The 20,719-nt window shown below is 45.8% G+C and overlaps 1 protein-coding gene and 1 pseudogene across 1 annotated transcript in view; both read right to left on the reverse strand.

Moving 5' to 3' along the window:
* LOC132493227 (3-hydroxyisobutyrate dehydrogenase, mitochondrial-like) overlaps positions 1-7,651 on the reverse strand; it is a 38,205-nt pseudogene extending 30,554 nt beyond the window's left edge.
* Positions 1-9,752, reverse strand: part of LOC132493267 (BCL-6 corepressor-like) — a 204,718-nt gene extending 194,966 nt beyond the window's left edge. Inside the window, exon 1 of the mRNA XM_060103618.1 lies at positions 9,726-9,752. The gene's annotated coding sequence lies outside the window, so the exon portion shown is untranslated. The remainder of the gene's footprint in view (positions 1-9,725) is intronic.
* Positions 9,753-20,719: the final 10,967 nt, after the last annotated feature.

Raw genomic sequence — 20,719 nt, forward strand, 5'->3', positions numbered from 1 at the left:
TCTAAGATTCCCAATAACTCAGGTAAAAACAGAGGGCTTAAAACTGAATCCTGGGGATATATGTATGCATATAGCTGATTCACTTTGTTACACAGCAGAAACTAACACAACACTGTAAAGCAATTATACTCCAATAAAGATGTAAAAAAAAAAAAAAAAACTGACTCCTGCAAAGTAACAATTGTTACGACAAACAGTAAAGAATTATAAGAAAAATAATCACATGCCTGTCCCAACAGAGAAATAGCCTAAGCTCCATCTCACCATTTCTCCGATTGGCCTTTCACAAAATACAGTCCCATCAGCTGAATATAGGTTTGTCAAGTAACTGTGAGTAAGACTGAATTAAACAAAAATAAATCAATTCCTTCCTCCAAAACTTTTCAGAGTATGTAATGTAACAAAGTGAAACTTGAATTTCATGTTGGGATGTAGAGTACAGCTCTTCCCAAATGCTTCTGTCTTGTAACTACATTAACATCATCTAAAACCAGTGTTCTGCAGGACAGAGATTGTGAAACGCTGCTCTCATCATGTGAGCTATCAAGTCTTTCTGAAAATCCATTCTTCCTTCTGCCCTTTCTCCTGTTGTCCCTGTCACCTGGAATGTCTGTCCTAAGCTCCACCTGCCAAAACCCTACCCATTTTTAGGATCCAAGAGATAATAAAAGGCTTACATTACTGAAAGGCAGAGAAAGAAATCCCTTCCTAGGGATCTACATTTCCTTCCTAGGGAAAAGAAAAATTGTAAAGTATACCACAGTGACCTTAAGTCTATGAATGTCACTATGTTGTGTTACTTGGAGTTCTGTAAAAATCAATGTTCTACAATATACATGGATATGAATGTTTGATATCTTACAAGTAGAACTTGCTGATAACTTTCATCATGAGCGAGGTTAATGATTAAGGGAGCCATTGTATTTGGCTCAGCCCTTATAACTAGGGAATATTAAAATTGGAAAGGTCCCTAGATATTAGCAAATCTATCCACCTCATATTCTAAGTAAGGAAACTGAGACCTTCATAGATTGGATACTTATATTAACAAAGGAAAAAGATATAAGATTGGCAGACCTACCTTTTAGATTAAGAATTTTGAGATTTTTATAGACTACTAGGACATTATGTCCACTGATATTGAGACAATGTGTTTCTTAGTCATCATTTCCTATTGCACTGACCAAGCGAGGTGCCAGTCAGTAGTTGTACAAAGGGAAAAAGAAAACTTTAGAAACTCCCAATTTATATACACAGGGAAATTCATCATTCATGTTATTTAAGCTAACTGGATGCAGTTTATCAGCTACATTGAGGAATGGTGAAGTGAAGTGTCTTTACAATTAACATGTTAGTTTGGGTCATGACCTCCCTGGTGTTCAAGTGAGTTAACGGTTAGGACTCAACTAGGCACTTAAGAGTCCATTATAAATCTGGACTAAACGTTTATTTGTGGCATCTTTATTCTTCTTTGGTGCCCTTAGGCAGAATTAGCCCTCTTTTGTTTTGATGAATTCAAGTATTAAACAGGGCTAAGGTTTCACAAGTTCTTTGGCCTAAACATGGGGGTAAGGGAGACCAATGAGCTGGAGTACTTCTAGATTTAAGAATGGTCAGATTGGGGCTTCCCTGGTGGCGCAGTGGTTGAGAGTCCGCCTGCCGATGCAGGGGACACGGGTTCGTGCCCCGGTCCGGGAAGATCCCACATGCCGCGGAGCGGCTGGGCCTGTGAGCCATGGCCGCTGGGCCTGCGCGTCCGGAGCCTGTGCTCCGCAACAGTGAGAGGCCCGCGTACCGCAAAAAAAAAAAAAAAAAAAAAAAAAAAAAAGAATGGTCAGATTGAGGAAGAAGAGTCTTATGCCAGAGGTGAAAGAAGACTGATTATAATTACCTATTTTTAAAAATTCCAACCCTTTTCAATGTTCTAAAGTGACCAGGAAGTACATGGGTATGCTAGGAAGTAAGGGAGTCAAGCAAGAATATTCTCTAAGAGTTTGTGGATGGCAATGAAGAGGAAAGGAAGATAGAGACAATCCTAGAAAAGGTTTTGGTTGGCCATAATAATGAAGTCAGAAGGAGAAGAAGAAGAAGAAGAAGAATGACACATGCAATGGGAAAGAGAAAGCAAGAATAGAGAAGCAAAAGGAGAGTAGAAAAATGAGACAAATTTGGAGAAGGAAATGAGGAAGAAAACTGGGTGAAAGAAGGAAGCACTGATGGTAGACCACCTGACACTCAAACATTAACACGATGCACATTTAAGATGTGCCATCAACGGCCATGGTCATTACCCTCAAATAGTTTACAGTATGTGTTTCAGAGACATTTATAAATTGAAAATGCCATTAAAATAAGTGCCAGGGTATAAGTATTCATGCAATTGTATGGGAGAATAAAAAGTCCCCCATCAAAGAGCCTTCTGAGACATTGGAAAAAAAGGAAAAACCTAAAAAGCATAAGACTCTTCCTATTTTCATTTCCAATGATACATCCCAATCTTGATGATCAATCAGCGATTTAAATATCAACTATAAACAGAGTATTTTATGAGCTGCTATGCAGTGTACTATACTAGAGCAATAGAACAGAGAGGACCTCAAACCCTCTGTTCCCTCAAATTGAAAGGCAAGCTTCCTGACCTCTCCAGACCACTACTGGACACAGGGAACACACACTAATGTTTCAGGACCCCAACCAGCACTCACCTGCTTAGTGATTACTTCCATGACACACCCTCACTAACACCACTGACTTTCCTGCTCCTACGGGACATGACACATATTTCCTATTTTAACACATACCACAGTGCATTATGATTGCAGGTAGGTGTTCTAACAACTTAAAAGAGAATGATGACTTTTTTCTCTTTACGTCTTGTTATTTCCCTACTCATAATATTTCTTGAAGAGAAACCATAAAAATATAAACAAACACAAAAAACAGATAATATACAAAACGTGTGCTTTGCACCTTAACACAAACTTAAAGTAAAATTAGTTCTGACAGTATCCAGCATGACAAACTTCCATGGTACAAATGAGAATGGACCAAGGTTTGAGCAGGTACAGGAGACAATCCACGCATGAACACCACCAAGGAAAGGTAGACAGGAAGTAACATGGTGTGTAGGAAATCACGAGACCAGTCTGATGGGAAGAGACTTAAACAAGACTGAAACTCACTTTCTAAACCTCCATCTCCAATTGGACAATTCGCAAGACACAGGTGCACCAAAGTGGCCAAATATTCAATCCCTTTAATGGGGAGGAACAGTTTAAAATTTTATAAATTTAGTTTGCCCAAAAGCAACTGTCAAATGTTGGCAGGACACAATGAAGGCTTACCTTTGTTAACATAGTTAAGTCTCTCTCTCTCACAACTAGCCCACTTGGCTCCACGTTCCTTAGCGCACCTGACGCACTTACACAGCTTTGATGAGCTTTACACAACTGGAAGGTCACATCTTTATTTCTTATTGCAAGAACACAACATCCGGAAACTTTATTTCTATCAGAAGCTAAAGCAAAATTATTGTAAAATGAGTCATTTAAACCATACATTTTATCACCTTTAAAAAGCATCTGCTCTGTGCTAAGGATTAGAAATGACTCCTGTCCTTAAAGCCTCATGAAGGAGGAAGATCTATAAAGTCAAAATTTCAATCACATGAGACAAAGCACAGAAGTGCCTATGGAGGCCAAAAGTTGTATCTAAGTGACGGCTTCATGATAACCCTGAAGTACAGTCTAGAAAGATGAGGCTATGCAGAGCTGGAGTAGGAGGTGCATTAACTGCACAGGGAGCATCTGTGCAAAGACACTCAAGCCTGACACCTGCTGGGCACTGTAAATACTGCAGGTGGGGATGACTAAAGAACAGGGGTCCAAGTGTGAGAAGACACAGAAATAAAAATAGAGATGTTGGCCCAAGCAAGCCTGGGAGAGAGCATGGCTTGTATCCCACAAGTGATGAGGCCTGGGGCAACCACTGGCTGAGTAAGGGTGCCTCCGCTGATTAGAAAAAGGCGCCCCGCAGCTGAAGGACCAATTAGATAAAGAGAGTGATCACAAAAAGCTCCCCTTCCTCAGGGCCAAAGAGCCCCAGGAGGCTTGGCAAAGCACAGTTCAGACTACAGGCCTCTGTGCAGAGCACACGCTGGGCGGCTAGTATGCACTAACTCTGTGTGGGAAAGCCATTAGCAGCATTATTTTAGGCATATCTTGTCATGTTAGAAGATCACTCAACCCGAGTAGGCAGATGAACTTAGAGGAACTGAGACCAGGGGCCGTGAAACCACCCAGGAGTTTCTGCCATAGTCGGGGCAAAATGTAATGTGGATGAAGAAGCAAATTTAGGAGGAGGCCAAAATTTACAAGCTAGACCCACTGGATGAAAGTCAAAAAGAAAGTTCAGTGAAGGAATTCTGAAGAGAATGGGCTCTGCATTTTTCTTACAATCAATGTAAAATATTAGGCAAAATTAAGTACAGTGGCTTTTAAGGTCCCTTCCAGCTCTAACTTCTTTTGATTTCTAACTTATTACTCTGGTTAAGTCAAGTCCCTTCAGAGGTACAGAACAGTTCCTACACCTGAATGGGATGCAAAGAATAATCTGACTTCTCTTCACCAGGGAATGAGTTGAACTGTCCTTGCAGAAGAGGTAACACATGGTGAGAACCCCAGATCCTAGAAAAGGGCCAGGCACACGATAAGTATTCAGCTTTTTGAAAACAAATGAACAATCATTTCCTCTCCTAGATCTTCACACCCTTTCTCTGCTGGCTGCTTTCTTTCAGCTTATAAACTTCCTCAGTATACCCACTTAAAAAGCCCTCAGACCTATGATTCTTTGGATCTTCTTGTGGGTAACCTAAGTCTCTCCCATGCCTTCAAACACCTCTCCTCCCCAAAAGCCCAGATCTGAACCTTGGGCCCAGACCTGTCTACCAGGCCCCTCTAAAGCACTGAAGATGAAGTAAGATCCTCTCCCCACCCCCAATCCCTTCCTACTGTGCTCTGTATCTCTCAAAAAGATGCAGCTGTAAACTGTCACCCATGCTTGCTGCCCTCCCTTTTCTAACTGGTCACCAGGCCCCACCCATTCTCTCTCAGATCTGCAAAATCCAGTCCAACCTTTTATAACTTAAGTGGGAACCTTAGATTACAATTCACCCTGCACCCAATCAAGTGCCTTGCACATGGAGGTCCAAGTGAGTCTCTAAACCAGCAGTCCATCTCACTGTTCTTTAGGGTTTCCCACAGCCTTCAGGATAAACATCTAAACTTCTGACAGGACAAACAAGGCCCCGTTCTGTTGGGCCCCACTAGGTTTCCAGTATCAACTCTCATTTCTTTCCCAAACCCTGAGTTCGAGTCCTGTACATTAGTTTTGCCATATTTTCTTATATTTCTCAAACTCTGACACACACTGCCCCCTCCTGCCACCCCAGGAGCTTCTACATATCCTTAGAAAGGATGGCACCTCCTCCAAGAAGCCTACCCTGAACTTTCCCTTCCAAGATTCTGTACTCTGCAAAGGGGAAAGGTTGGGGGGGGGGATACATTAGGACTTTGGCGTTAACATAGACACACGACTCTATATCAAACAGATCATCAACAAGGACCTACTGCACAGCACAGGGAACTCTACACCATGGCCTGGAACAAACTGTACGGGAAAAGAATCTGAAAAGGAATGGATATATGTATAACGGAATCACTTTACTGTACGCCTGAAACTAACACAATGTTGTAAATCAACTATCCTCCAATATAAAATAATAATTAAATTAAAAAGAAAGATTCTGTGCTCTGTAGCACCAGAACTCACTTCTTCCAGAGCACTGACTACTGTGCTTGTGCTTACCTGTCGCCCAGTAGAAGGGGAGATTACCTAGGGCGGAAGCATCGTCTCCAGCAGCCCTTGGTTCTGACAACTCATTCAAGTGCCAGGATACTTTACACACATAACCTGCTTAATTAATTCTAAGAACCCACAGAAAGAGTGGTTTTTAATGTCATTTTACAAGTGTGGGGATTGCAGTTCAAAAGAAACCTGCCCAGGGCCTCCCTGGTGGCGCAGTGGTTGAGAGTCCGCCTGCCGATGCAGGGGATACGGGTTCGTGCCCCGGTCTGGGAGGATCCCATATGCCGCGGAGCGGCTGGGCCCGTGAGCCATGGCCGCTGGGCCTGCGCATCCGGAGCCTGTGCTCCGCAACGGGAGAGGCCACAACAGTGAGAGGCCCGCATACCACAAAAAAAAAAAAAAAAAAAAGTAACCTGCCCAGGCCACAGACAGCATAAGCCCTGGAATTCAAACCCTAGGCTGCCTTCACACCAGTGCTCTTTCCACTATATGATACGACTACTGAAAAACAGATTTTTTTTCCTGAGCCCTGTTTTAATGGAAAGGAAATGAAGCTGGGATATACCAATTTCCTAATCGCTTTGGCGTGTACCAGGCAAAGTCGTTCAACAGACCAGGTAATATCTGTGGAACAATTAACGATGCTCCAAGCTGTCCTAAGTGTTCTACATTGTAGGGTCTACAAGCATTAACACAGTTCGACCTTGTAACCTCCAGAGAGAGTGAGTCCTGTTCAGCCCATGCTACAGATGAGAATACTGAGACCTAGAAGCCTTAGAGCACTCGGCCGGGGTCACCGAGCCGGCAGGAGTCCTAGGCCGCACGCCCCATCTAGCGCACGCACACCCGGACACTGGGCACCGGTTCTAGTGCCCACCCTCCACCTTGCACCATCTAAAACCCCGCTTCGCAGCGCCCACACAAGAGCCCCTGGAAGCGGGAAGTACAAAGCTGTCTCAAACAGATGAACCAGTTTGCAGGGCAGAAGTTGAGACACGGATGTAGAGAACAAACGTATGGACACCAAGGGAGGAAAGCCGTGGGGGGTGGGGATGGTGGTGTGCTGAACTGGGCGACTCGGATTGACATGTATACACTGATTTGTATAAAATTGATGACTAATAAGAACATGCTGTATAAAAAATAAAATAAAATTCAAAAATCAAAAAAAAAAAAAAGAATACTGTCTACTGTCCTCCACGGCCCCTGGAACACTCACTGTAAATATCCAGGAGGTGCTTGCAGAATCAATGAATCAATGAACAAACAAGCTCACTCATTTCAAACGTGCAGTCACATGCGAAATGTGACCTTCTGAGAAGTTAAGCTTCTGGAAGGAGCCCATTTTCTTAATGTATTCAGCATCGAGTCATCACAAAATATGAACTCTTATAAAGTACTGCCCCTCACTTCCCATGAGAAAGCAAAATTCCTCAGCAGGGAAATGGGAGGGTAGCAGACATTACCCGCAAAGCTTTAGGAAGGCTGCGGCTCGCTGAGCACATCACTAGGGCCCCTGACCGCCTGCCTGGTAGTAGGACAGACACACCAGGAACGGCTGCTGACCGGCAGAAAGAGCGCCCGGCCAGGCAGGCAGCACACCCCGCACCCTGCCAAGCGAGGTCCGGCCAGCAAGGGAAAGACGCTCTCCACTGCAGAACCGCCCACCACTAGAAAGCCAGGTCCCGCCAGGGCCTGGACACACGAGGCCTTCCTTACAAGGGTTACACATCTGTGGCCTTGCTCTGCCTCGAAGAAAAGACAGTGACGGGGACAACGTGACCATCTCCAGATGAACTTTCAACTTCGTTTCAAGTGCCTGGGTGCTGGGTCACAGTGGATTTCTCAACTCTTCCAATATTCAAAAATACCAATTTCTAAGATGCAGAAGGATTGTTAAACATACACTTAGCACAGACCCCAGTCCCACTCCTGAGTATTTTCTCAAGTGAGGTAAAAACCCAAGTTCACATGGAAACCTGCCCTGGGATGTTTACAGCAGCTTTATTCCTGATCCCCTCAAAACTGGAAACATCCCACAAGTCCTGCCACCCGCAGGCGAATGGACAAACGGAAAATGGAATACAACACAGCCAGAAAAAGGAGTGGCTTCTCATACCCGCAACAACAGGGATGACGGACTTCCCTGGTGGTCCAGTGGCTAAGACTCCACACTCCCAATGCAAGGGGCCCGGGGTCCATCCCTGCTCAGGGAACTAGATCCCCCACGCCGCAACTAAAACATACTGCACACGGCAATGACGATCCCATGTGCCGCAACAAGACCCAGCACAGCCAAGTAAATAACTACCTAAATAAATATTTAAAACAACAACAACAAAAAAAACAAACCCGGGAGGAATCTCGCATAGGTTTTGCTGAGCCAAAGCAGCCAGAATCAAAAAGCTACATGCTGTTGTTCCGTTTATCTGACTTTCTGGAAAAGCCAAAACCTTAGGGACGGAGAGGAGATTAGTGGCCAAGAGGCTAGAGGCACCCTGGCGCCAAAGGGCAGCAAATAGGATGACAGGATTGCTCTGCCGCCTGATGGCGATCAAAACTCCTACAACTGTGCACTACAAGTGAACTATGCTTCACGGCTACTAAGGATACACAAGTTATTACATTTTGAAAAATGTGCCGACCAGCCATCCCCGGCATGACAAATGCAGTAAGAGGGGCGGGGAGGTGAGGCAAGTGGATCAGCTGGAGTTCTGAAGGTTCTCCCCACTTGCAGTTTCCCTCCCCTGGCATGTCTCCCCGTCCGGCCCGCTGCTGCTCAGGCCGCCCACCCGGGCCGCCTGGAGTTACCCAACCGGAAAAGCCAGAGCCCAGGCTCAGCCGCGCCTCCACGCACAGGAAGGGCAAAAATAGAAAGCGCCAGTGCGCAGTGGAGGGCTGGAAACCCTCGGACCTCAGATAACTGCGGAGAACCGGGACTCGGAGTCAACATCGGCTCCAGGCGGTCCCAGCGTCCCGACCCCGGCCGCGACACACTTTCCACAAAACTGACACACACGCGCGGGTCGCGCGGGCTTCCCCGCCGGGTCGCCTGGAGGCCGGTCCCCCGCAAGCTGAGCGCACGAAAGGGCGCCCCAAAGGCGCCGGCCCAAGCCGCCCGCTGCGCTTTCCCTCCGGAAGGTGGGCTGCGGGGCCCAAGCGTAAACCCTGAGACAAGGTACACGCGCACCACGCCGCCACAGGGGACGAGAGGCCGGGCGCCCACCTGGCCGGACACCCTGCATTTCTGGAATCACCGGACTTGTGTGTAAATTTCCCTTTGGCGTGTCATTTTCCAAAGGCCACTCAAGATCAGGGGACAGCACGCCTCCTCTCCAAGTGTCCTGCCAGCCCACCCACTCAAGATCAGAGGGACAAAATGCCTAACTAAAACAAAACAAAACAGAAACACAAAAAACTGGAGAGAGGGAGGAAAGGGTGCCCTCAAAAAAAAAAAAAAAAAAAAAACCTAAGCACGTTGACAGCGCTAAGAATAAACTACCAGGCAAAAGAAACCCTACATGTCAAATCCTAAAGTACAGAAGGGCAAGCCCGCCGGAAGTCCAGGCCCGGGGAGACCGGGGTCCCCAGCCCTGCAGAGCCAACCGAAGACCGGCTCGGGCGCCCCTCAGAAGCCCGGGGTCCCCGCGGCCGAGTCTGCGCCCCCGGCCGGCGCCGGCTCCCCTCTGCCCACCCTGCGCGCGGGGGCTGGAAAAGGCCGCGGAGAACCACGGCGGGGCGGGAAGGGGGGCTCCAAAGAAGGTCTGGCGACTCGAGTCGCTCCGTTTCTCGGTGGGCTCAGCGCGCGCCGTGGGGGAAGAGGGGCGGGGGTCCGGGAGGAGGGGACGGGTGGCACTTACGTAGACCGGCAGCGGCCACAGGCAGACGGCGGACTCGGCCCCCACGAGCGATTCCAGCCTCAGCTCCAGCTTCTCCCCCATGTCTTCGCGCGCCGCCCCCGCACCGTGCTAGTATGCCGGTTGGGGGAGGGGCGTGGCGCCGCCGGCGGGGGCGGAGCAAACAGGCAGCCGGGCAGTGAGGGGAGGGGGCCTGGCCTGGGCCTCAGCCGCCGCCGCCGCGCTCCTGTCCGGCCCGCGGCTCCCTCTTTGTGGTCACAGGCCCCGGGCCTCCAGCGCTGCTGCGAACTCAGGCCTGCGTGAGGCGAGCACAATGAGCCGGGGACCGGGCCGAACCACTCGCGGCGCGCGCGGCCCACCCTGTGGACACGCCCGCTCTCACGCACGCACGCACGCACGCACGCACGTCTTCGGCTGCCCCCAGCCACACCTACCGGCCCGAAGTGGGGACCTGAGGAGAGCCCTCGGGGCCTGGGGTGGCGGGTTCGACTCCCGCCCTTGACGTACCGTGACACCCCCCCCCAATAAGAAGACTATAATTCCTCATTAAATATGACAGCTGGAATCCCGGCTTCTGTTCACAAAAATGCCGTGTATTTAGCCTATGCTAGGCACCAGACCACGGATGCTCAGTACTGGCAAAAAAGGAAATGCCCTGCCCTCATGGCACTGCCATTTTAATTGGAATAGTAGGGACAATGGTCAAGGGAGAAAATAAAGTGTCATCATCGCCACGGGGATGGTTAATCTCATGTGCGCACTGCGTGGGGCCCCGGCAACCACAAACATTATTCCAGATGTGGCCAGGAAGGTATTTTTCAGAAGAGATTAACACTGAAATTGGTCCACTTTGCGTAAAGGAGACTGTCAATGCCGCGGCGTGGGTGGGCCTCGTCCATCAGTTGAAGGACTGGAGAGAAAAATGAGGTTCCCCAGAAAGAGGGAACTGTTCCTCCAGTGGCCTTGGGACATCAGCTCTTCCCTGTGTCTCCAGCCCAGAGTCCTGCCCGGACTTGCCTGCCTCACAGTCACATGAGTCAACTCCTTAAAACAAAACTATATATGTGAAAATACTGAATATATACAAGCCTATTAATTTGTATATGTGTGTATACATATTATATATATGTATACACGTTTATATGTGCGTGCGTTTGTATTATATGTGTAAGTACTATATACAGTATACATACAAGCCTATATATGTGTGTGTATATACTGTATACATGTATGTATGTGTATATATATAGTATACATATTATAAATGTGAACATGCTGTATATATACACACACCCATATATTGATATATGGCTGTGTGTATATATACAGTAGATGTATGCTGTACGTATGTATGTATACAGTGTATATTTATATATAGGTGTGTATATATGTTGTATACCTGTATGTGTATATGTTGCATAGGTATTATATGTATATATGTATATACTATATATAGACACACTTGCATATGTATTTATATGTGTATGTACATGTGCATATTTACATATAGGTGTGTATGTGTGTGTATACATTGTGTATATGTATGTGTATATATCTTATATATACGATATAAATGTATATATATGATGAATTTATATGTACAGTACATATATATTTTTATGCTACATGCTTTTATATGTAGGTGTATATATGTGTCTATATGTATGTACGTGTATTGCATATATTATATATGTATGTATACTGTATATATACACATCTAAATATCTTTGTATGTGTGTATATATGTATGATATATATGTACCTAGGTGTGTCTATTGCATATGCTATATGCATGTGTACATACTGTATATATACAAACTATGCATTTGATATGTGTGTATGTATAGTGTATATGTATACGTGTATTGTATGTGTGTATACATACTGTATATATACAAACGATGCATTTTATATATGTGTGTATATATGTATGTGTGTATTGCATATACTATATGTGTATATGTCTGTATGCATACTGCATATATACACAGCTGTATATTTTTGTATGCGTGTACATATGTACGTGTGTGTGTGTATATACACACACACACCCTATGGATTCTGTTTGTCTGGAGAAGCCTCACTGATACGGACACTTATGACAATTGAGCACCTGCCCTTTGCCAGCCAGGGAGCCAAACGCTTGTCTTTTCGGTGTCTCCCTTAAGTGTCACAAGTCCCGGGAGGGAAGGTGATGCCGCTCCTACCAGTTGAGGTGCCTCAGGGTCAGAGAGGTGCACAGGGCGGGGGGCTGGAGCCTGGTGGAGCCCAGGTGGAGTTCTAGCAGCAGTACAGCCTAGCAGTGCCACTTCCCCAGGTGCTTCTCACAAAGATGCCGAGGGAGAGACAGGGTCTGAAAGAGGGGATGAGGAAGCTTCCATGGGTCCGCAAGCCCAGACCAAGGCTGACTCGTCAAGGGTGTTAGAGGTCAGGACTGTGGTTTCCCTGGGGGTGGGGTTACACAGAGCCATTCCCATTCTGAAAAAGTATCCATTCTGCTCTTGTTTGTATGTTTACCCCCCTCCCCCAAATCTTTTAAAAACAGATTCTCTTGGCTGCTGGGAGCACACATGGGGAAGTTGTGTGTGAGGGGGTGTGATCCAGGGGACAGGGAGGATAAGCCCCCCACTCGTAGGGCCAGGAGTGGCTCAGCTTTGTGAGCTAAGGATGGCCTGCGAGGTCCCAGAGAGAAGGGTCCCTACTCTGTCCCTGCTCCGTGCATCCCATTCCCAGCCTGAGAAGCCCAGAGCTACCCCCACACACACACACCAGGGAGGAGAGCCCGTCACCCTGGCTCACAGGCTGCGGCTCCAAGGCTCCTGGCACTAGGAGCTATTTTCAGCTTTCATGCCCTTGGACATGGCCAGAGCTATTGTCTCCGGAAACTCTCTGTCTGTCTCTCGCCTGCCCTCCCTCCCTCCCTCCTCCGCCTCTTCCCCTCCCGCTCCAGCTGTCCTGCCCTCCACCCTGCATTTCTACACAGGATGGCTCACAGACAGCTGCTCCCCGAGTCCACCCGCCACCATTCGATGGATGTCAGAGCAAGCCCTGGGGACTTCCCTGGAGGTCCAGCGATTAAGACTCCGAGTTTCCACTGCAGGGGGCGCGGGTTCAATCCCTGGTCAGGGAAATAAAATCCCACATGCCGCACGGCACAGCCAAAAAAATAAATGAATAAAAAATAAAGTTAGAGTGATGAAACAGCCCTAGTGGTGCAAGGATGGGACGTAAAGCTCTATGGTATAGAATAAAGGTCCAGAAAGAGATATATGAGAACTTGATATGACAGAAAGTGGGGAAATTAAGGAGTTTTCAATAAATGGCATTTGGACAATTGCATACCCATGTGGGAAAAAGTAAACTAGAAAAAAAAAAAAGCAAGCCCTGGTCAGGTGTGACCTTGGGCCCAGGGCCATTGGCACACATTGTCGTGTGGGATGTTCTTCCTTAGACTCCTCCCTCCCTCCTGTGTCACTTTCCCCGCCAGGTAAAGAACTCTGCCTGGTCAGTAAGACCCTAGAGGTCCTTGGCCATTGCTATTGCAGTTGGAATTGTTACTGTTTACATAGGGTGACCAACACCCACCCCCAGTTTGCCCAGGACCGCTCAGGTTTGAGCGCTGGAACTGTGGGGAAACCCTCATTCCCGGGGAACCCCAGAAGGCTGGTCAGCCTATTTAGCACGGATCTCTCACTTGATCTCCCAACCCCCGAGAGCCAGAAAGGGAATCTCCCCCCTCCTTCCATGGTAACCTTCATTCATTCATCCACTCATCCCTTTATTCAACTCCTTTATTCAGCAAGTATTTATGAAGCATCTACTACACATCAGACACTCCTCTAGGTGCTGGGGACAGTAAACTGAGAAGGTGTGATGGATTACATGGGGATGATGTCTCGGAGACCACTGCAGGGCAGGGGAGGTGGGAGAGGGAAGGGGCAGTTCTAAATGCAGGCTCTGACGGGATTGGGGCAGACCTTGCCCTGGGCCAGGCTGGTTGCTTCAACACAGCTGTCCTCACCCAGGGCCATCCTGCCCCCGCCTCCCCCAGTTTTTTGGTGATGCCTGGGAAAATCTGTGGTGGTCACTACTGGGTGGGAGAGGACCCTGGAATCAAATGGGTGGGGCCAGGGATGCTGCTGAACCCCACACAGTGCCCAGGAGGGGCCCCCAGCAGAGGATGACCCGCCCCAAATAACCCCAGTGCCGTGGGGGAGACCCTGAACTAATATTATTCAGACCCGCTGGTGCCCCTAGATTCCTGCACAGGCAGGGACTCTAACCGGGTCACCTCTGTATCCCGAGGTGACCTAGAGTGGGGCAGCCAGGAGGGCTGAGTATCGGGGGTGAAATGACAAATCTCTGTGCCCACTCTCCCCGCCACACCCCAGGGTCGATGGCCTCTATCTCCTCCCTGTGCAGGTAGCTTTTCCCTGAGCCATTTCTTCTTGTCAAGGTCCCTGTCGCAGGTTGGGTTCCCTGAAGATGACGTTGAGAGCAAGGATTGGAGTGCAGGTGGTTGATGTGAGACGTGCAGAGAACAGATACAGCTGCCATAGGGTCCCGCAATTCCACTCCTGGGCATAGACCCGGAGAAAACTCTAATTCAAAAATATACATACAACCCTGGGATTTCCCTAGTGGTCCAGTGGTTAAGATTCCGTGCTTCCAGTGCAGGGAGCATGGGTTCCATCTCTGGCCAGGGAACTAATATCCCACATGCCTTGTGACAAGAAAAAAAGAAAGAGAGAAAGAAAGAAAAAGAAAGAAAGAAAAGATACATGCACCCCAATGTTCACTGCAGCACTATTTACAATAGCCAAGACATGGAAGCTACCTAAATGTCCACTGATGGATGAATGGATAAAGAAGATGTGGTACATATATACCATGGAATATTATTCAGCCATAAAAAGAATGAAATAACGCTATTTGCAGCAACGTCGTGGATGGACTAGAGATTATCATACTAAGTGAAGTAAGTCAGAAGAGAAAGACAAATATATGATCTCACTTATATGTGAAATCTAAAATATGGCACAAATGAACTTGTCTACGAAACAAAAACAGACTCACAGACACAGAGAACAGACTGATACGGGTTTGGGTCTCTCAGGGCCTTGGCTGTTTTACCAGTTTATCAAGCCTCTCATGAACCATGCTGAGTCTGAAGAGTTACTACGATACAATTTGATTTTACAGCACTATCCCCAAAATTTAAAAACAATCTCAGAAGCAAGCCAATCCCCCACTCCTAGAAGAGTGAAACTAGGCACATTTTTGTTCCCAGAATCCAGTACAGAATTTAACCAAAGAACATAGCAGAAACTCAATGGCATTTGAGAGAAAGAGAAAGTCTCTTTGGTTTTAGCCTCACTAGGATGTCCATTAGTCTATGCCATTTCTTTGAAATTTCTGACCTGCGAACTTCAAACCAGGAGGAATCTTTTAGCTTGACGTTGATTTGTCACTGTGAATTTGCCATGTGCAGTGCACAGCCCTGAGCATCTATCACACGTGGACTCTTGAGCTATCCTTCCTGTTTGATGACCTTGTGGTTCATACTGCAGTACTGAACGAATTATGGGTTCTGTCGAGTGACATTACACCTCCAGTTCTGAGGCGTAGATTCGACAGTCCTATGCCGCCATGGCCATTTTCACTGCCTTCTGCTATGGAACTGCCTAGACCAAAGGCAGCTGCCTTGAAGAGAACATTTCTTTCTCCAACATAATTGACAAATCCAGTGTCAGCTTGGGTCCACATGTAAGGGGAGTCACTTGAGCCTACGGTAGACCATATGTGTCAATGCCGACAAGTTCTATAAAACATGTTTTCCTTACAATTGAGTCTCTGTCTCAGTCAAGCCTGCTTGGGAAAAACTGTACCTGAAGGGTACAGTTGGCTGTGGCTGCTATTGCAGCAGCTGGCTGATGGACAGCTGCCTGAGACTTTTCTGCCCTGTAAACTCCTGCACACTCTCAAGTCAAGTGCCAGGTATACTAAAGACCCTCCAGGTGCCTTATTCATTCCACTCCAGGTATTGCTCAGTCACCTGCAACTCCCTAATGCCCCTTTTCTTTATGTTAGAACTTTACTTAAGTGGCTCGAAAGAAACAGCCACTTTCCCACACCATAAGCTGCAGCCATCAGCCAAAATCAAAGTATCTTACGGCTGGTAGAGTGGGTTGGATGGTGGCCCCCAAAAGGATATATCCATGTCCTCATCCTTGACGGTTACGTCATTTGAAAAAAAAATGTTTTTGCAAATGTCATTAAGGATCTTGACATGGGATTTCCATCCTATATTATCTGGATGGGTCCTAAATAGGATGACAATTGTCCTTATTATACAAGAAGGGCAGAGGGACATTTGAGACAGACAAAAAAGAAGATACAGACACAGAAAGGGGGTGATGTGAAGACAGAGACAAAAACTGAGTGATGTGGCCTCAAGCCAAGGAAGCTGGCAACAACCAGAAGATGAAAGAGGCAAGGGATAGAATCTCCCCTAACGCATCTGTAGGGAGAGCAGCCTTGCTGACACCTTGATATCAGACTTCTGGCCTCTACAACTGTGAGATAGTAAATTTCTATTGTGTTAAGCGTCCAAGTTTGTGGTAGTATGTTACAATAAGCACGGGAGAATAATACAGCATATCTTAAACCTTTTCTAGGCTTCAGCAGTTTACTGCACAAACTTAAATATTTTCAAACAGTCAAAGGTCCCAACATCCCACCATACATTAAAGACCAAGGCACTGGAATACCTTCCTTGGCAGTACCAAAGTATTTTTCACGTGGGCATTTTCCTCTCCAAAATGTCTGCTCCTTTCTTTTTATTTCTCAGTGTTCCCAGGTAATGCACCAAATGTTAGGGTCTTTTAATTACCTTTCAGCAGCTACAATGCCTTAATTCCATTTGGTTTGGCATAAATTAGAAAATAAGAGAAAAGATGGAGGGCCGAATATTCCTGTTACTGTTGATAACCCTGGCTTGAGAATCCAGTTTGAATGAAATGATCACATAACTGAACCCCAGAATGGGGCAGATTTACTAACTAGTAATACACAGAATGAGAGAAACAGAAGACACTCACTCACACTCTCAAGGGAGAGAACAGAATTAGTCAAGGCAAGCATGCATGCTTAATTCTTTTCAAGCTCTCTATATAAGTCACTTGATCAACCTGGGGCAGAGTCAGTAAATAAGCAGCGCTGATAGGACCCTACGAGCTCTCTTGACAGGACTAAAACATCAGGAGCAGGAAAGGAACATTCCCTCACTCCCCACCACCGCCACCCCCAGCAGTAAAAAATGATCATCCACATTGACAATGTAAAAGAAATCAGAAGTTAACTCTGATTTACTCTTAGTATACCAAAAGCTTATCAGGAGCCTTGTGCAAAAGCATCTTGATTGGGCTTCTCTGGTGGTGCAGTGGTCCGGGAAGATCCCACATGCCTCGGAGCGGCTGGGCCCGTGAGCCATGGTTGCTAAGCCTGCACGTCCGGAGCCTGTGCTCCGCAATGGGAGAGGCCACAACAGTGAGAGGCCCACGTACCACACACACACAAAAAAACCAAAATCCCTTCTTGATTAGTTGCTAATAAAAGTCTTTAGAAGCAGAACTTTCCACATGCAGCAAAGGGAAGATGCAGACCTGTATGCTTCAGGATTTTCTCACCAAAACCCCACACAATTTCTTTACTATTCCAGCCAAGTATGGCCTAGCCCTACCCTTATCCCTGTTTTTCTTGGTGTAGTAATAAAGAAACATAGATGGAAATAAAGAAGACATATCAGGTAGAAAGATATAAAACAGTGGGGAAAATAATATGTGAAGTCAAGTACCACCACCATTTACTAGCAGTGAACTTTCAGCACCAACATTAATATTTTTTCCTGTTATATCTGTAAATGATAATAACTAATATGTACATAACAATTTTCAATTTAATCAAATCTCATTTTTATAACTAACTACTTCACAACAAGTAACATGCTAAGGCAACATCAATAGATGAAAAAAGGTAGTCCCTGGCCCCAAGGAATGTTGCCCAGGAGAAGACAGAGATATGTAAAAAATACAATTATAATACAGTGTAGCGAGTGCAGCAATCAGGCATGCAGAAGTGCAAGGGTAGCAAAAAGGAGCGTGTGATCACAACACTCAAAAGAAGACTGCACAAAAGACAATAATATGCAAACTGAGGTTTGAAAACTGAAGTGGGTTTCCCAGGTGCCCCATAGGGAAAAAGGAATTCTTGGAGGAGGGAAAAGCATAAAAGAAGACAGTGAATTGTTCATATAATCCAGAAGTGAAGTAGGCAATGGCAGGAGAAATGATTGGACACAGGCGTCATGAATACTTGCAGGTCTGCATTTTAGCAAGTCCATTCTAAAGGAAACTTTGAGGATCAACTCGGGGGTGGGGGACAGTGGGGGGACAGAGCTAGTCATTCCTGCCAGAAACACTGGAACCAGTTTCTACCAACCCACCAATAGAATGACTTCAAAGGCAACATGGTATCACAGAAAGGGCTTGTTCTTTTGTTTGTTTGTTTGTAGTTCATTAGGCCTCACTTAAAATTCTGATTCCACAATGCACCTGCTTTGGGATCTTGAACAACGCTCATAACCTCTGCAAGTTTCAGTATAGTAAGTTTATGTGATTACATTCATCTGTAATATCCCTGCGTTGCAATCTTAATGGAAACTCAAGTTCAGGTCAAAGACAAGTTTCTCTGTGACTTCTCCTCTGAATTGATTCAAAAGCCATCTCTCCCATCCTCATATGGCTTCTCTTATGGAATCTCATAAAAACTTCTATGACCTCTTTGGGTTTTTGTTGTTGTTGTTGTCTGTTTGTTTGTTTTTCAATTTAAGTATAGTTGATTTACAATGTTGTGTTACTTTCAGGTGTACAGCACAGTGATTCCTTTTTCACATTCTTTTCCCTTATAAGTTATTACAAAATATTGAGTAGAGTTCCCTGTGCCATAGAGGAGATCCTTGTTGTATCTATTCTATGCCTTCTTTGAATGACCACAGCACTTGTTGTCTGTATCAGTTTTATGTCTCTGGTTGCTTTGTGACTGAAAATGAAAATTTTCTATTTGTTCATGTCCTGGCCCTTCCTTAAAAATGTGTTCATTTATGTATTTCATATTTATTGACTGCATCTTAGACACCGTGTTAACTGCTGGTTCTAGATGTTAGTAAAATATAGACCTTCCTGCTCAAAAGGTCGCAGTATTTGTGGGAAAACAAAAAAATGAACAACCTATGTCTCAAAGAGCTTTGTACTTCCCAAAGAGAACACACCTAGTAGGTACAATAAATACATGTATCATACATAAATGTATAAATAGTTAATGGGATTGAAAACTAGAGATAACAGCTTTTTTTTTTTTTTGCGGTACGCGGGCCTCTCACTGCTGTGGCCTCTCCCCGTTGCGGAGCACAGGCTCCGGACGCGCAGGCTCAGCGGCCATGGCTCACGGGCCCAGCCGCTCCGCGGCATGTGGGATCTTCCCGGACCAGGGCATGAACCCGTGTCCCCTGCATCGGCAGGCGGATTCTCAACCACTGCGCCACCAGGGAAGCCCAAGAGATAACTGCTTTTTGATTCTGAGGAAATGATGATTATATTTCACCAGGAGCTCAATACCACTCTGAGAATGAGGGCTTAACCCCCGTCCTCACTCACTGTATCGCTTTTCTGTAAAAAAAATACACAAGTCTGTATATACGCTCTAGAAAAAGGCTTATCTGGCATGAATTTCAGATAGCAAGAAGAAAACTTCAAGAGGTTCAGAGAAGCATCCAGAAGCTCAGATGATTGGCACTAATACAACTTGCTTGACAGGAAAATAGAGCTGTAAATCTCACAAAATTAGATCATCTTTGAAGAATTTCAAAACCTCCTGCTATTAATTGGAAATCCTAGAAGAACCACTTCTTTTAAAGCATACTGATAATATGCTTTACAGCTTAATATTCAGAAGCCTATGTTTTGGCTAAGTGAGCTTCAGGAAAGAAGGAAACTTGTGGTTCAGTTCCATCTACTCTGGAACCTCTGGTCAAAACATTTACTTCTGTGCTCAGCCATCTTATCATCTGTAAAATGGAGGCAACTCTAAGAAAACATAGTTACACAGATGTTGCACAGTTTCATGTGTCATTGTCCTCATTTGTTTCAGAAAACCAATAACATCTAAGCTACTACTGCAAAGAGTGCAATGTTACTTGGGGTCATCTAGTGCAGCTCTGTCAAAGGAAAGAAAAGGAAAGGGGCCTAGAATAACTATAATTTTCCCAAGAGGACACTATTATTTTATGGTAAATCTGAGTCAAGAACCCTGATCTCTTTGATGACATTCCATCGTTCTTTCGTTGGGTTGTGAACAACCCAGAAAAAGAAAGAGAAATAAAACTCCTATGTGCTGTGTCACTGGTACAGGATGTGGCAAGATTGGAATTGGAGAACTACATATTAACAGGTATTTGAGAAATTCTTCAAACTAATTAAGATATATACCAGGTCCATAAAAAACAGTATGTTTTCTCAAGATGATTCTGTGGAATGAACAGAACTGGTAACTGAAGGTGTCTGTGTGCTGCAGTTCCAAACAGGATGGGTGAATGCTTGTCTTCTGGCACCTTGAAGACTCCACCCCAACATACACATTAAAATAAAATTAACATTTCAACTGGGTCATAGTTAATTCTGCATGTTCTTGTAAGTCAGCAAAATATTCCATATATCATTTAAGTTGTCACTCACTTTTTTTTTTTTTTTTGCGGTACGCGGGCCTCTCACTGTTGTGGCCTCTCCCATTGCGGATCACAGGCTCCGGATGCGCAGGCTCAGTGGCCATGGCTCACGGGTCTAGCCACTCCACGGCATGTGGGATCTTCCCGGACCGGGGCACGAACCCGTGTCCCCTACATCGGAAGGCGAACTCTCAACCACTGCACCACCAGGGAAGCC

The sequence above is a fragment of the Mesoplodon densirostris genome, chromosome 7 (genome assembly GCF_025265405.1).
Source record: "Mesoplodon densirostris isolate mMesDen1 chromosome 7, mMesDen1 primary haplotype, whole genome shotgun sequence".
Classification (NCBI taxonomy): domain Eukaryota; kingdom Metazoa; phylum Chordata; class Mammalia; order Artiodactyla; family Ziphiidae; genus Mesoplodon; species Mesoplodon densirostris.